Below are 16,328 nucleotides of genomic sequence, written 5' to 3'. Positions count from 1 at the left end.
CAATATTTCCATTCTTACAATTTTTTCATTCTTACAATGTTTCATTCTTACAATTTTTTCATTCTTACAATATTTCCATTCTTACAATTTTTTCATTCTTACAATATTTCCATTCTTACAATATTTCCATTCTTACAATATTTCCATTCTTACAATTTTTTCATTCTTACAATATTTCCATTCTTACAATATTTCCATTCTTACAATATTTCCATTCTTACAATATTTTCATTCTTACAATATTTTCATTCTTACAATATTTTCATTCTTACAATTATTTCATTCTTACACTTATTTCAGTCTTACAATTATTTCATTCTTACAATTATTTCAATCTTACAATTATTTCATTCTTATAATATTTCCATTCTTACAATATTTCCATTCTTACAATATTTTCATTCTTACACTTATTTCAGTCTTACAATTTTTTCATTCTTACAATTATTTCATTCTTACATTATTTATTCTTACAATATTTTCTATTGTTACAATTATTTCATTCTTACAATATTTTCATTCTTACAATTTTTTTCATTCTTACAATTATTTCATTCTTACAATATTTCCATTCTTACAATTTTTTCATTCTTACAATTTTTTCATTCTTACAATATTTTCATTCTTACAATTTTTTCATTCTTACAATATTTCCATTCTTACAATATTTCCATTCTTACAATATTTCCATTCTTACAATATTTCCATTCTTACAATTTTTTCATTCTTACAATATTTTCATTCTTACAATTATTTCATTCTTACAATTATTTCATTCTTACAATTATTTCATTCTTACACTTATTTCATTCTTACAATTATTTCATTCTTACAATTATTTCATTCTTACAATTATTTCAATCTTACCATTATTTCATTCTTATAATATTTCCATTCTTACAATATTTCCATTCTTACAATATTTTCATTCTTACACTTATTTCAGTCTTACAATCATTTCATTCTTACAATTATTTCAATCTTACACTTATTTCATTCTTATAATTATTTCCTTCTTACAATTATTTCCTTCTTACAATTATTTCCTTCTTACAATTATTTCATTCTTACACTTATTTCAGTCTTACAATTTTTTCATTCTTACAATTATTTCATTCTTACATTATTTATTCTTACAATATTTTCTATTGTTACAATTATTTCATTCTTACAATATTTTCATTCTTACAATTTTTTTCATTCTTACAATTATTTCATTCTTACAATATTTCCATTCTTACAATATTTTCATTCTTACAATATTTTCATTCTTACAATATTTTCATTCTTACAATTATTTCATTCTTACAATTATTTCATTCTTACACTTATTTCAGTCTTACAATTATTTCATTCTTACAATTATTTCAATCTTACAATTATTTCATTCTTATAATATTTCCATTCTTACAATATTTTCATTCTTACACTTATTTCAGTCTTACAATCATTTCATTCTTACAATTATTTCAATCTTACACTTATTTCATTCTTATAATTATTTCCTTCTTACAATTATTTCCTTCTTACAATTATTTCCTTCTTACAATTATTTCATTCTTACAATTATTTCATTCTTACAATTTTTTCATTCTAACAATTATTTCATTCTTACATTATTTATTCTTACAATATTTTCTATTGTTACAATTATTCATTCTTACGATATTTTCTATTCTTAAAATTATTACATTCTTACAATTTTTTCATTCTTACAATTTTTTCATTCTTACAATTTTTCATTCTTACAATTTTTTCATTCTTACAATTATTTTATTCTTACAATTATTCCATTCTTACAATTATTCATTCTTACAGAATTTTCTATTCTTACAATTATTTCATCCTTACAATTATTTCTATTCTTACAATTGTTTTATTCTTACAATGTTTCATTCTAACAATATTTCCATTCTTATAATATTTTCATTCTTACAATTATTTCATTATTACAATTATTTCATTCTTACAATTTTTTCATTCTTACAATATTTCCATTCTTACAATTTTTTCATTCTTACAGTGTTTCATCCTTACAATATTTCTATTCTTACATATTTCCATTCTTACAATATTTCCATTCTTACAATTATTTCATTCTTACAATTATTTCATTCTTACAATTATTTTATTCTTACAGTGTTTCATTCTTACAATTATTCCATTCTTACAATTATTCATTTTTACAATTATTTCATTCTTACATTTATTTCATTCTTACAATTATTTGATTCTTACAATATTTCCATTCTTACAATATTTTCATTCTTACAATTTTTTTCATTCTTACAATTATTTCATTCTTACAATATTTCCATTCTTACAATTTTTTCATTCTTACAATGTTTCATTCTTACAATTTTTTCATTCTTACAATATTTCCATTCTTACAATTTTTTCATTCTTACAATATTTCTATTCTTACAATTTTTTCATTCTTACAATATTTCCATTCTTACAATATTTCCATTCTTACAATATTTCCATTCTTACAATATTTCCATTCTTACAATTATTTCATTCTTACAATATTTCCATTCTTACAATTATTTCATTCTTATAATATTTCCATTCTTACAATATTTCCATTCTTACAATATTTTCATTCTTACACTTATTTCAGTCCTACAATCATTTCATTCTTACAATATTTTCATTCTTACAATATTTTCATTCTTACAATCATTCCATTCTTACAATATTTTCATTCTTACAATATTTTCATTCTTACAATTATTTCATTCTTACAATTATTTCATTCTTACAATCATTTCATTCTTACAATATTTTCATTCTTACAATTATTTTAGTCTTACAATCATTCCATTCTTACAATATTTTCATTCTTACAATTATTTCAGTCTTACAATCATTCCATTCTTACAATATTTTCATTCTTACACTTATTTCCTTCTTACAATATTTTCATTCTTACAATATTTTCATTCTTACAATTATTTCAGTCTTACAATCATTTCATTCTTACAATCATTTCATTCTTACAATATTTTCATTCTTACAATTATTTCAGTCTTACAATCATTCCATTCTTACAATATTTTCATTCTTACAATTATAACATTCTTACAATATGTCCATTCTTACAATATTTTCATTCTTACACTTATTTCAGTCTTACAATTATTTCATTCTTACAATATTTTCATTCTTACAATTATTTCATTCTTACAATTATTTTATTCTTACAATATTTTCAATGTGAAACATTGTAAGAATGAAAAAATTGTAAGGATCGAAATTTCTTACAATATTTCTTACAATATTTCCATTCTTACAATATTCTATCAATAGTCTTAAAATATTTCCATTCTTACAATATTTTCATTCTTACAATTATTCCATTTTTACAATTATTTCATTCTTACAATTATTTCATTCTTACAATTATTTCAATCTTACAATTATTTCATTCTTACAATTATTTCAATCCTGCAATTATTCCAGTCTTGCAATTATTTCATTCTTCCAATTATTACATTCTTACAATTATTCCATCCGTACAATTATTTTATTCTTACAATTATTCCATTTTTATAATTTTTTCATTCTTACAATTATTCAATTCTTACAATTATTTCATTATTACAATTATTTCATTCTTACAATTATTCCATTCTTACAATCATTTCATTCTTACAATTATTCTATTCTTGCAATTATTTTATTCTTACAATTATTCTATTCTTACAATATTTCCATTCTTACCATTATTTCATTCTTACAATTATTTTATTCTTACAATTATTTCATTCTTACAATTATTTCATTCTTACAATTATTTCATTCTTACAATTTTTTCATTCTTACAATTATTTCATTCTTACAATTATTTCATTCTTACAATTATTTCATTCTTACAATTATTTCATTCTTACAATTATTCTATTCTTACAATATTTCCATTCTTACAATATTTTCATTCTTACAATTATTTCATTCTTACAATTATTTCATTCTTACAATTATTTCATTCTTACAATTATTTCAATCTTACAATTATTTCATTCTTACAATTATTTCATTATTACAATATTTCCATTCTTACAATATTTTCATTCTTACAATTATTTAATTCTTACAATTAATTAATTCTTACAATATTTCCATTCTTACAATTTTTTCATTCTTACAATGTGAAAAATTGTAAGAATGGAAATTTCTTACAATATTTCTTACAATATTTCCATTCTTAAAATATTTTCATTCTTACAATTATTCCATTTTTACAATTATTTCATTCTTACAATTATTTCATTCTTACAATTATTTCAATCTTACAATTATTTCATTCTTACAATTATTTCAATCCTGCAATTATTCCAGTCTTACAATTATTTCATTCTTACAATATGTTCATTCTTAAAATTATTTAATTTTTACAATTATTTCATTCTTGCAATTATTCATTTTTTACAATTTTTTCATTCTTACAATTATTCCGATCTTACAATTATTTCATTCTTACAATTATTCTATTCTTGCAATTATTTCATTCTTACAATTATTTCATTTTTACAATTATTTCATTCTTACAATTATTTCATTCTTACAATTATTTCATTCTTACAATTATTTCATTCTTACAATTATTTAATTCTTACAATTATTTCATTCTTACAATTATTCTATTCTTACAATATTTCCATTCTTACAATATTTTCATTCTTACAATTATTTCATTCTTACAATGTGAAACATTGTAAGAATGAAAAGATTGTAATAATGGAAATTTCTTACAATATGTCTTACAATATTTCCATTCTTACAATATTCTTAAAATATTTCCATTCTTACAATATTTTCATTCTTACAATTATTCCATTTTTACAATCATTTCATTCTTACAATTATTTAATTCTTACAATTATTTCAATCTTACAATTATTTCATTCTTACAATTATTTTATTCTTTCAATTATTCCATTCTTACAATTATTCATACTTACAGTATTTTCTATTCTTACAATTATTTCATCCTTACACTTATTTCTATTCTTACAATTGTTTTATTCTTACAATGTTTCATTCTAACAATATTTCCATTCTTATAATATTTTCATTCTTACAATTATTTCATTCTTACAATTATTTCATTATTACAATTATTTCATTCTTACAATTTTTTCATTCTTATAATATTTCCATTCTTACAATTTTTTCATTCTTACAGTGTTTCATCCTTACAATATTTCCATTCTTACAATATTTCCATTCTTACAATATTTCCATTCTTACAATTATTTCATTCTTACAATTATTTCATTCTTACAATTATTTCATTCTTACAATTATTTTATTCTTACAATGTTTCATTCTTACAATTATTCCATTCTTACAATTATTCATTTTTACAATTATTTCATTCTTACATTTATTTCATTCTTACAATTATTTGATTCTTACAATATTTCTATTCTTACAATATTTTCATTCTTAAAATTTTTTTCATTCTTACAATTATTTCATTCTTACAATATTTCCATTCTTACAATTTTTTCATTCTTACAATGTTTCATTCTTACAATTTTTTCATTCTTACAATATTTCCATTCTTACAATTTTTTCATTCTTACAATATTTCCATTCTTACAATATTTCCATTCTTACAATATTTCCATTCTTACAATATTTCCATTCTTACAATTATTTCATTCTTACAATATTTCCATTCTTACAATTATTTCATTCTTATAATATTTCCATTCTTACAATATTTCCATTCTTACAATATTTTCATTCTTACACTTATTTCAGTCTTACAATCATTTCATTCTTACAATATTTTCATTCTTACAATTATTTTAGTCTTACAATCATTCCATTCTTACAATATTTTCATTCTTACAATTATTTCAGTCTTACAATCATTCCATTCTTACAATATTTTCATTCTTACACTTATTTCCTTCTTACAATATTTTCATTCTTACAATATTTTCATTCTTACAATTATTTCAGTCTTACAATCATTTCATTCTTAAAATATTTTCATTCTTACAATTATTTCAGTCTTACAATCATTCCATTCTTACAATATTTTCATTCTTACAATTATTTCATTCTTACAATATGTCCATTCTTACAATATTTTCATTCTTACACTTATTTCAGTCTTACAATTATTTCATTCTTACAATATTTTCATTCTTACAATTATTTCATTCTTACAATTATTTTATTCTTACAATATTTTCATTCTTACAATTATTCCATTCTTACAATTATTTCATTCTTACAATTATTCTATTCTTGCAATTATTTCATTCTTACAATTATTTAATTCTTACAATTATTTCATTCTTACAATTATTTCATTCTTACACTTATTTCATTCTTACAATATTTTCATTCTTACAATTTTTTCATTCTTACAATTATTTTATTCTTCCAATATTTCTATTCTTACAATTTTTTCATTCTTACAATGTGAAACATTGTAAGAATGAAAAAATTGTAAGAATGGAAATTTATTACAATATTTCTTACAATATTTCCATTCTTACAATATTCTTACAATAGTCTTAAAATATTTCCATTCTTACAATATTTTCATTCTTACAATTATTCCATTTTTACAATTATTTCATTCTTACAATTATTTCATTCTTACAATTATTTCAATCTTACAATTATTTCATTCTTACAATTATTTCAATCCTGCAATTATTCCAGTCTTGCAATTATTTCATTCTTATAATTATTACATTCTTACAATTATTCCATCCGTACAATTATTTCATTCTTACAATTATTCCATTTTTATAATTTTTTCATTCTTACAATTATTCAATTCTTACAATTATTTCATTATTACAATTATTTCATTCTTACAATTATTCCATTCTTACAATCATTTCATTCTTACAATTATTCTATTCTTGCACTTATTTAATTCTTACAATTATTTCATTCTTACAATTATTTCATTCTTACAATTATTTTATTCTTACAATTATTCTATTCTTACAATATTTCCATTCTTACCATTATTTCATTCTTACAATTATTTTATTCTTACAATTATTTCATTCTTACAATTATTTCATTCTTACAATTATTTCATTCTTACAATTATTTCATTCTTACAATTTTTTCATTCTTACAATTATTTCATTCTTACAATTGTTTCATTCTTACAATTATTTCATTCTTACAATTATTTCATTCTTACAATTATTCTATTCTTACAATATTTCCATTCTTACAATATTTTCATTCTTACAATTATTTCATTCTTACAATTATTTCATTCTTACAATTATTTCATTCTTACAATTGTTTCATTCTTACAATTATATCAATCTTACAATTATTTCATTCTTACAATTATTTCATTATTACAATATTTTCATTCTTACAATTATTTAATTCTTACAATTAATTAATTCTTACAATATTTCCATTCTTACAATTTTTTCATTCTTACAATGTGAAAAATTGTAAGAATGAAATAATTGTAAGAATGAAATAATTGTAAAAATGGAATAATTGTAAGAATGAAATTTCTTACAATATTTCTTACAATATCTCCATTCTTACAATATTCTTACCATATTCTTACAATTATTCCATTCTTACAATTATTTCATTCTTACAATTATTCCATTTTTACAATTATTTCATTCTTACAATTATTTCATTCTTACAATTTTTGTCATTCTTACAATTATTCCATTTTTACAATTATTTCATTCTTACAATTATTTCATTCTTACAATTATTTCATTCTTACAATTATTCCATGTATTCAATTATGTGATTCTTACAATGTTTTCATTCTTACAATTATCCCATTCTTACAATATTTCCATTCTTACAATTTTTTCATTCTTACAATGTTTACTTCTTACAATATTTTCATTCTTACAATTATTTCATTCTTACAATTATTGCATTCTTACAATTATTTCATTCTTATAATTGTTTCATTCTTACATATATTTCCATTCTTGCAATTATTTCATTCTTACAATTATTCCATCCTTACAATATTTCCTTTCTTACGATTATTTCATTCTTACAATATTTTCTATTGTTACAATTATTTCATTCTTACAATTATTACATTCTTACAATTATAACATTCTTACAATTATTTCATTCTTACAATTATTTCAATCTTACACTTATTTCATTCTTAAAATTATTTCATTCTTAGAATTATTTCATTCTTACAATATTTCCATTCTTACAATTTTTTCATTCTTACAATGTTTCATTCTTACAATTTTTTCATTCTTACAATATTTCCATTCTTACAATTTTTTCATTCTTACAATATTTCCATTCTTACAATATTTCCATTCTTACAATATTTCCATTCTTACAATATTTCCATTCTTACAATTATTTCATTCTTACAATATTTCCATTCTTACAATTATTTCATTCTTATAATATTTCCATTCTTACAATATTTCCATTCTTACAATATTTTCATTCTTACACTTATTTCAGTCTTACAATCATTTCATTCTTACAATATTTTCATTCTTACAATTATTTTAGTCTTACAATCATTCCATTCTTACAATATTTTCATTCTTACAATTATTTCAGTCTTACAATCATTCCATTCTTACAATATTTTCATTCTTACACTTATTTCCTTCTTACAATATTTTCATTCTTACAATATTTTCATTCTTACAATTATTTCAGTCTTACAATCATTTCATTCTTAAAATATTTTCATTCTTACAATTATTTCAGTCTTACAATCATTCCATTCTTACAATATTTTCATTCTTACAATTATTTCATTCTTACAATATGTCCATTCTTACAATATTTTCATTCTTACACTTATTTCAGTCTTACAATTATTTCATTCTTACAATATTTTCATTCTTACAATTATTTCATTCTTACAATTATTTTATTCTTACAATATTTTCATTCTTACAATTATTCCATTCTTACAATTATTTCATTCTTACAATTATTCTATTCTTGCAATTATTTCATTCTTACAATTATTTAATTCTTACAATTATTTCATTCTTACAATTATTTCATTCTTACACTTATTTCATTCTTACAATATTTTCATTCTTACAATTTTTTCATTCTTACAATTATTTTATTCTTCCAATATTTCTATTCTTACAATTTTTTCATTCTTACAATGTGAAACATTGTAAGAATGAAAAAATTGTAAGAATGGAAATTTATTACAATATTTCTTACAATATTTCCATTCTTACAATATTCTTACAATAGTCTTAAAATATTTCCATTCTTACAATATTTTCATTCTTACAATTATTCCATTTTTACAATTATTTCATTCTTACAATTATTTCATTCTTACAATTATTTCAATCTTACAATTATTTCATTCTTACAATTATTTCAATCCTGCAATTATTCCAGTCTTGCAATTATTTCATTCTTATAATTATTACATTCTTACAATTATTCCATCCGTACAATTATTTCATTCTTACAATTATTCCATTTTTATAATTTTTTCATTCTTACAATTATTCAATTCTTACAATTATTTCATTATTACAATTATTTCATTCTTACAATTATTCCATTCTTACAATCATTTCATTCTTACAATTATTCTATTCTTGCACTTATTTAATTCTTACAATTATTTCATTCTTACAATTATTTCATTCTTACAATTATTTTATTCTTACAATTATTCTATTCTTACAATATTTCCATTCTTACCATTATTTCATTCTTACAATTATTTTATTCTTACAATTATTTCATTCTTACAATTATTTCATTCTTACAATTATTTCATTCTTACAATTATTTCATTCTTACAATTTTTTCATTCTTACAATTATTTCATTCTTACAATTGTTTCATTCTTACAATTATTTCATTCTTACAATTATTTCATTCTTACAATTATTCTATTCTTACAATATTTCCATTCTTACAATATTTTCATTCTTACAATTATTTCATTCTTACAATTATTTCATTCTTACAATTATTTCATTCTTACAATTGTTTCATTCTTACAATTATATCAATCTTACAATTATTTCATTCTTACAATTATTTCATTATTACAATATTTTCATTCTTACAATTATTTAATTCTTACAATTAATTAATTCTTACAATATTTCCATTCTTACAATTTTTTCATTCTTACAATGTGAAAAATTGTAAGAATGAAATAATTGTAAGAATGAAATAATTGTAAAAATGGAATAATTGTAAGAATGAAATTTCTTACAATATTTCTTACAATATCTCCATTCTTACAATATTCTTACCATATTCTTACAATTATTCCATTCTTACAATTATTTCATTCTTACAATTATTCCATTTTTACAATTATTTCATTCTTACAATTATTTCATTCTTACAATTTTTGTCATTCTTACAATTATTCCATTTTTACAATTATTTCATTCTTACAATTATTTCATTCTTACAATTATTTCATTCTTACAATTATTCCATTTATTCAATTATGTGATTCTTACAATGTTTTCATTCTTACAATTATCCCATTCTTACAATATTTCCATTCTTACAATTTTTTCATTCTTACAATGTTTACTTCTTACAATATTTTCATTCTTACAATTATTTCATTCTTACAATTATTGCATTCTTACAATTATTTCATTCTTATAATTGTTTCATTCTTACATATATTTCCATTCTTGCAATTATTTCATTCTTACAATTATTCCATCCTTACAATATTTCCTTTCTTACGATTATTTCATTCTTACAATATTTTCTATTGTTACAATTATTTCATTCTTACAATTATTACATTCTTACAATTATAACATTCTTACAATTATTTCATTCTTACAATTATTTCAATCTTACACTTATTTCATTCTTAAAATTATTTCATTCTTAGAATTATTTCATTCTTACAATATTTCCATTCTTACAATATGTTCATTCTTACAATTATTTCATTCTTACAATTATTTTATTCTTACAATATTTCCATTCTTACAATTTTTTCATTCTTACAATGTGAAACATTGTAAGAATGAAAAAATTGTAAGAATGTAAAAAATTGTGAAAATTTCAATTCTTTCAATATTCTTACAATATTCTTACAATATTTCCATTCTTACAATTTTTTCATTCTTAAAATATTTCCATTTTTACAATTTTTTACTTCTTTCAATGTTTTATTCTTACAATATTTTCATTCTTACAATTATTTCATTCTTACAATTATTTCATTCTTACAATTTTTCCATTGTTGCAATTATTTCATTCTTACAATTATTTCATTCTTACAATTTTGCCATTGTTGTAATTATTTCATTCTTACAATTATTTCACTCTAAAAATATTTCCATTCTTACAATTATTTTATTCTTACAATTATTTCATTCTTACAATTGTTTCAGTCTTACAATTATTTCATTCTTACAATATTTCCATTCTTACAATTTTTTCAGTCTTACAGTTTTTCCATTCTTACAATTAGTTCATTCTTACAATTAGTTATAGCCTGCAATTATTCCAGTCTTACAATTATTTCATTCATCCTATTATTCCATTCTTACAATTGTTTCATTTTTACAATTATTGCACTCTCACAATTTTGTTTCTTCTAACAATTATTCCATCCTTAAAATTATTCCATCCTTACAATTATTTCATTCTTACAATTATTCCATTCTTACAATTATTTCATTCTTACAATTATTCCATTCTTACAATTATTTCATTCTTACAATTTTGTCATTCTTACAATTATTTCATTCTTACAATTATTTTAATCCAGCAATTATTCCAGTCTTACAATTATTTCATTCTTACAATTTTTTCATTCTTACAGTGTTTCATTCTTACAATATTTCCATTCTTACAATTTTTTCAGTCTTACAATTATTTCAATCCTGCAATTATTCCACTCTTACTATTATTTCATTCTTGCTATTATTCCATTCTTAGAATTATTTCATTATTACAATTATTTCATTCTAACAATTTTTGCATCCTTACAATTATTTCATTCTTACAATTTTTTCATTCTTACAATTCTTTCATTCTTGCTATTATTTCATTCTTGCAATTATTCCATTCTTAGAATAATATCATTCTTGCTATTATTTCATCCTTACAATTATTTCATTCTTAAAATTATTTCATCCTTACAATTATGTCATTCTTACAATATTTTCTATTCTTACAATTATTCATTCTTACAATATTTTCTATTCTTACAGTTATTTCATTCTTACAATTTTTTCATTCTTACAATTTTTTCATTCTTACAATTATTTCATTCGTACAATTATTCAATCTTACAATATTTTTTATTCTTGCAATTATTTCATTCTTACAATATTTTCTATTCTTACAATTATTTCATTCTTAGAATTTTTTCATTCTTACAATTTTTTCATTCTTACAATTATTTCATTCTTACAATTATTTCATTCTTACAATTATTCTATTCTTGCAATCATTTCATTCTTACAATTATTTCATCCTTACAATTATTTCATTCTTGCAATTATTCCATTCTTACAATTATTTCATTCTTATAATTTTTCCATTCTTACAATTATTCCATTCTTGCAATTATTGCATTCTTACAATTATTTCATCCTTACAATTATTTCATTCTTGCAATTATTTCATTCTTACAATTATTTCATTCTTACAATTATTTCATCCTTACAATTCTTTCATTCTTAGAATTATATCATTCTTGCAATTATTCCATTCTTAGAATTATATCATTCTTGCAATTATTCCATTCTTAGAATTATATCATTCTTGCAATTATTCCATTCTTAGAATTATATCATTCTTGCAATTATTCCATTCTTAGAATTATATCATTCTTGCAATTATTCCATTCTTAGAATTATATCATTCTTGCAATTATTTCCTTCTTAGAATTATACCCGGCTTTAGTATTCCTTTGCCTATTTGTCCTTGACTTATGTTGGCTAAGTCTCCAGTATGCGTGCTGCCTTTGGGCAATGACTGTTGCACAAGTAGAAGTGAACCATTGAGGAGAATAGTGTTTGCTATAGAATTTATGTTCGGGAACATCTGCTTCAATTGCTGCTTTGAACCATTCAGCTGTCTCATTTTCAAACTGTTTCATAGGAAGAGAAAAGATAATGCTTCATAGAGCATTTATAATGTGATACTTGAAACCTTCTTGAAGTATCTTGTTTTTTTAGCAATGGCTCTTCAACTTGGGGCTGAGAGTTTAAAGTGATGTCTACCAGTATAATAATGTGATCAGTATTTCTGCGTGGGCTATGGCCATTTATATATATTATATATCCAATCATCAATGTAAAAGTTAATTTTCAATTAAAATGATAAAATAATAAATATTTATATATTTTGAACTGCCAGTAAAACTAATACATGTAGATTCCCAATACGAACAACAAGTGTAATTTCGTACATTACTGAAAATATACATCTTACAGATATGTATAGTAATCCGCATCCAAAGAAAAGACAACCCCATAGCTAAATATTTAAACATTTGTAAAGAATTGGAATCAGTAATTGTATCATAATTTGAAATTTTAAACAGAATCAGTAATTGTATTGGAATCGGAAAAATCTTGGACTCACCATCCATTGTATTAATAAATATATTGTATCAATAAATATATTGTATCAATAAATATATTGTATCAATAAAGATATTATATTAATAAATATATTGTATTAATAAATATATTGTATCAATAAATATATTATATTAATAAATATATTGTATCAATAAATATATTATATTTATAAATATATTGTATCAATAAATATATTATATTAATAAATATATTGTATCAATAAATATATTATATTAATAAAGATATTATATTAATAAATATATTGTATCAATAAATATATTATATTAATAAATATATTATATTAATAAATATCTTGTATTAATAAATATCTTGTATTAATAAATATATTGTATCAATAAATATATTATATTAATAAATATATTATATTAATAAATATCTTGTATTAATAAATATATTATATTAATAAATATATTGTATCAATAAATATATTATATTAATAAATATATTATGTTAATAAATATATTGTATTAATAAATATATTATATTAATAAATATATTATATTAATAAATATATTGTATTAATAAATATATTATATTAATAAATATATTATATTAATAAATATATTATATCAATAAATATATTATATTTATAAATATATTGTATTAAAAAATATATTATATTAATAAATATATTATATCAATAAATATATCATATTAATAAATATGTTGTATTAATAAGTAGCAAAATGTAGTAGGCAAAAATCAGGAACAAAGATAGGAAATAGTCAGTTTCGCCCTGCACCGCCCACCTCTAGAAGAGAGGAACTTCTTGGCTGTATACTGACCGTAGAGAAAGAAGGAGACAAAAAAAAAGGCAGAAGAAAACTCGCTTCTCGCAGATTCGTGGCTCGTCACAAAGAACAATCCAACCGCCAGAATCACTTACACACAATCTGCAGGACACTGCTTGACTGCTTCTCAGCAGCCTAGAATTATATATTTGCATAATCGCGCAAGAGCACACGCGATTCTGCAACACAACAACAGACGTATCCGAGGTAAGCTCTTTATTTCCCCTCATTTAGGTTATTACCAATTCCATTACAATATTGTATCAATAAATATATTCTATCAATAAATATAGTGTATTAATTAATATTTTATCCATTACAACTTTGCATTATATTGCTTTCTATAATATGGAAATTATTTGGGAGTCACTAACTAGGTGCTCTGCAATTGGATGAAAAACAACCAATCACAGGCTTCCTTTTTAAGTCCTCACCAACGCTGATGAGAACGGATTTTACAAATTCCTTTCCTCTTTTGCTTGTTGTGCACCCCCAAAACAACACGTCCCATCACCTCTTTCCGTCATTTTAACACTTGACACGTGCAGGGATTTTTTGACACCAACTGCAGTACAGAAAAACTTGCGGCTTGCTTTTTTCCTCAACCCAACCATTTTGGACACAAGAAACATACACTTAACAGGACGAATCTCACAGATAAGTTCCGCAAAACATGGCTTTCTTCTTTCTCTTTCCTATGAATAAAGTTTTTATAACATTTTTCATTTGTGTTGTGTTCTTTCTTGACGTCACAATATTTTTTTACCATACATAGTTGGGAAATTCCCAACAACAAACTTAAGTTTCCTTAACATCTATTAAATATATTTAATATGGTTGTCTTTAAGTCTAACGTAAACAAGTTTTTGATGAGCCGTTCCATATAAGTTAACAGATTTACCGAATCTCCATTACTAACGATTACTATATTGTCCAATTTCTACTGTACACTCTTTAACCCTTATCCTCGAGTGGCCTCTTGGTCTTAATAAGTGGTGATACCTTGTAAAAAAAAAATTACTAGTTCTATTTAAGTGTGTGACTGGAAATTGTGTTGATGCCAGTGTAGATTTACGATGTATTGGGTTTGAATCCTGTCCGGTCAATGGCACCACCTTCATTATGATTGTTGCAGCTTTAACACGGTTCTTCTCTGAGTATCCGATTTTATCTCCTATATAATATTTTGACTTCAAAAATTCCTCTCTGGACCAAAGTAGGTTTGCAATAACAGATACCACATACTAAGTCATTACATCTAAGCTTTTAGCCATTATCTTATGTAATTTTTTAACACAATTTTAGACGCGTTAAGTCGTTATAATATCATGCTACATTGCATTCTAGGAGCAACATCATCATCACAATCGAAACATCGGGTTTGTAGATAGATTCGAAAAATGGTCAAAAATGAAAAAATACAACAAATAAATATTAACATTAGCTATAAAAATTACTTTGCAACCTGAATCATTTATTAGTGTTTTAAAGTAGTTTTAAACGCTCTTTATTTCATCTCAAATATTAACTTTTTACGAGTCATAAGAATTCAAGATGGCCAAAACTTACTAACCCCCTTCTTGTTCGCAGAGAAAAGCCTTGTTTTCAAATTTTAGTTCGTGCACATTTTGGTGGGAGGAGCATGCCTCGTTTTCAGCACATGGCTCTGCGGACGTTTTGAGTGTACATTTTTTTTTGTTTACATTTTTTTAAGAAGTTCTGTCCTTGTAAAGAAAGTATTTGTAAACATTACATTTAATTTAGATAATTATTGCGCACAAATACTAATTTCTTTTCTTTTAAGTATTTTTTTGTGGGGGGGGATTTCTTTTCTTTAATATTTTTTGGGGGGATTTTAGGAGATTTTACTGTTTTCTGTTTATATTGAGGGAGGAGCGGGGGATGGGGTGGTGGTGTTGTG

At 21.9% G+C, this 16,328-nt stretch overlaps 1 protein-coding gene across 3 annotated transcripts in view; it reads left to right on the top strand.

Moving 5' to 3' along the window:
- Positions 1–16,328, top strand: part of LOC145276693 (uncharacterized) — a 164,803-nt gene that overhangs the window by 63,002 nt on the left and 85,473 nt on the right. The window lies entirely within an intron of this gene.

The sequence above is a fragment of the Euprymna scolopes genome, chromosome 5, assembly GCF_053919585.1.
Source record: "Euprymna scolopes isolate OS-2025 chromosome 5, ASM5391958v1, whole genome shotgun sequence".
NCBI classification, from domain to species: domain Eukaryota; kingdom Metazoa; phylum Mollusca; class Cephalopoda; order Sepiida; family Sepiolidae; genus Euprymna; species Euprymna scolopes.
This window is presented reverse-complemented; position numbering and strand designations above follow the sequence as displayed.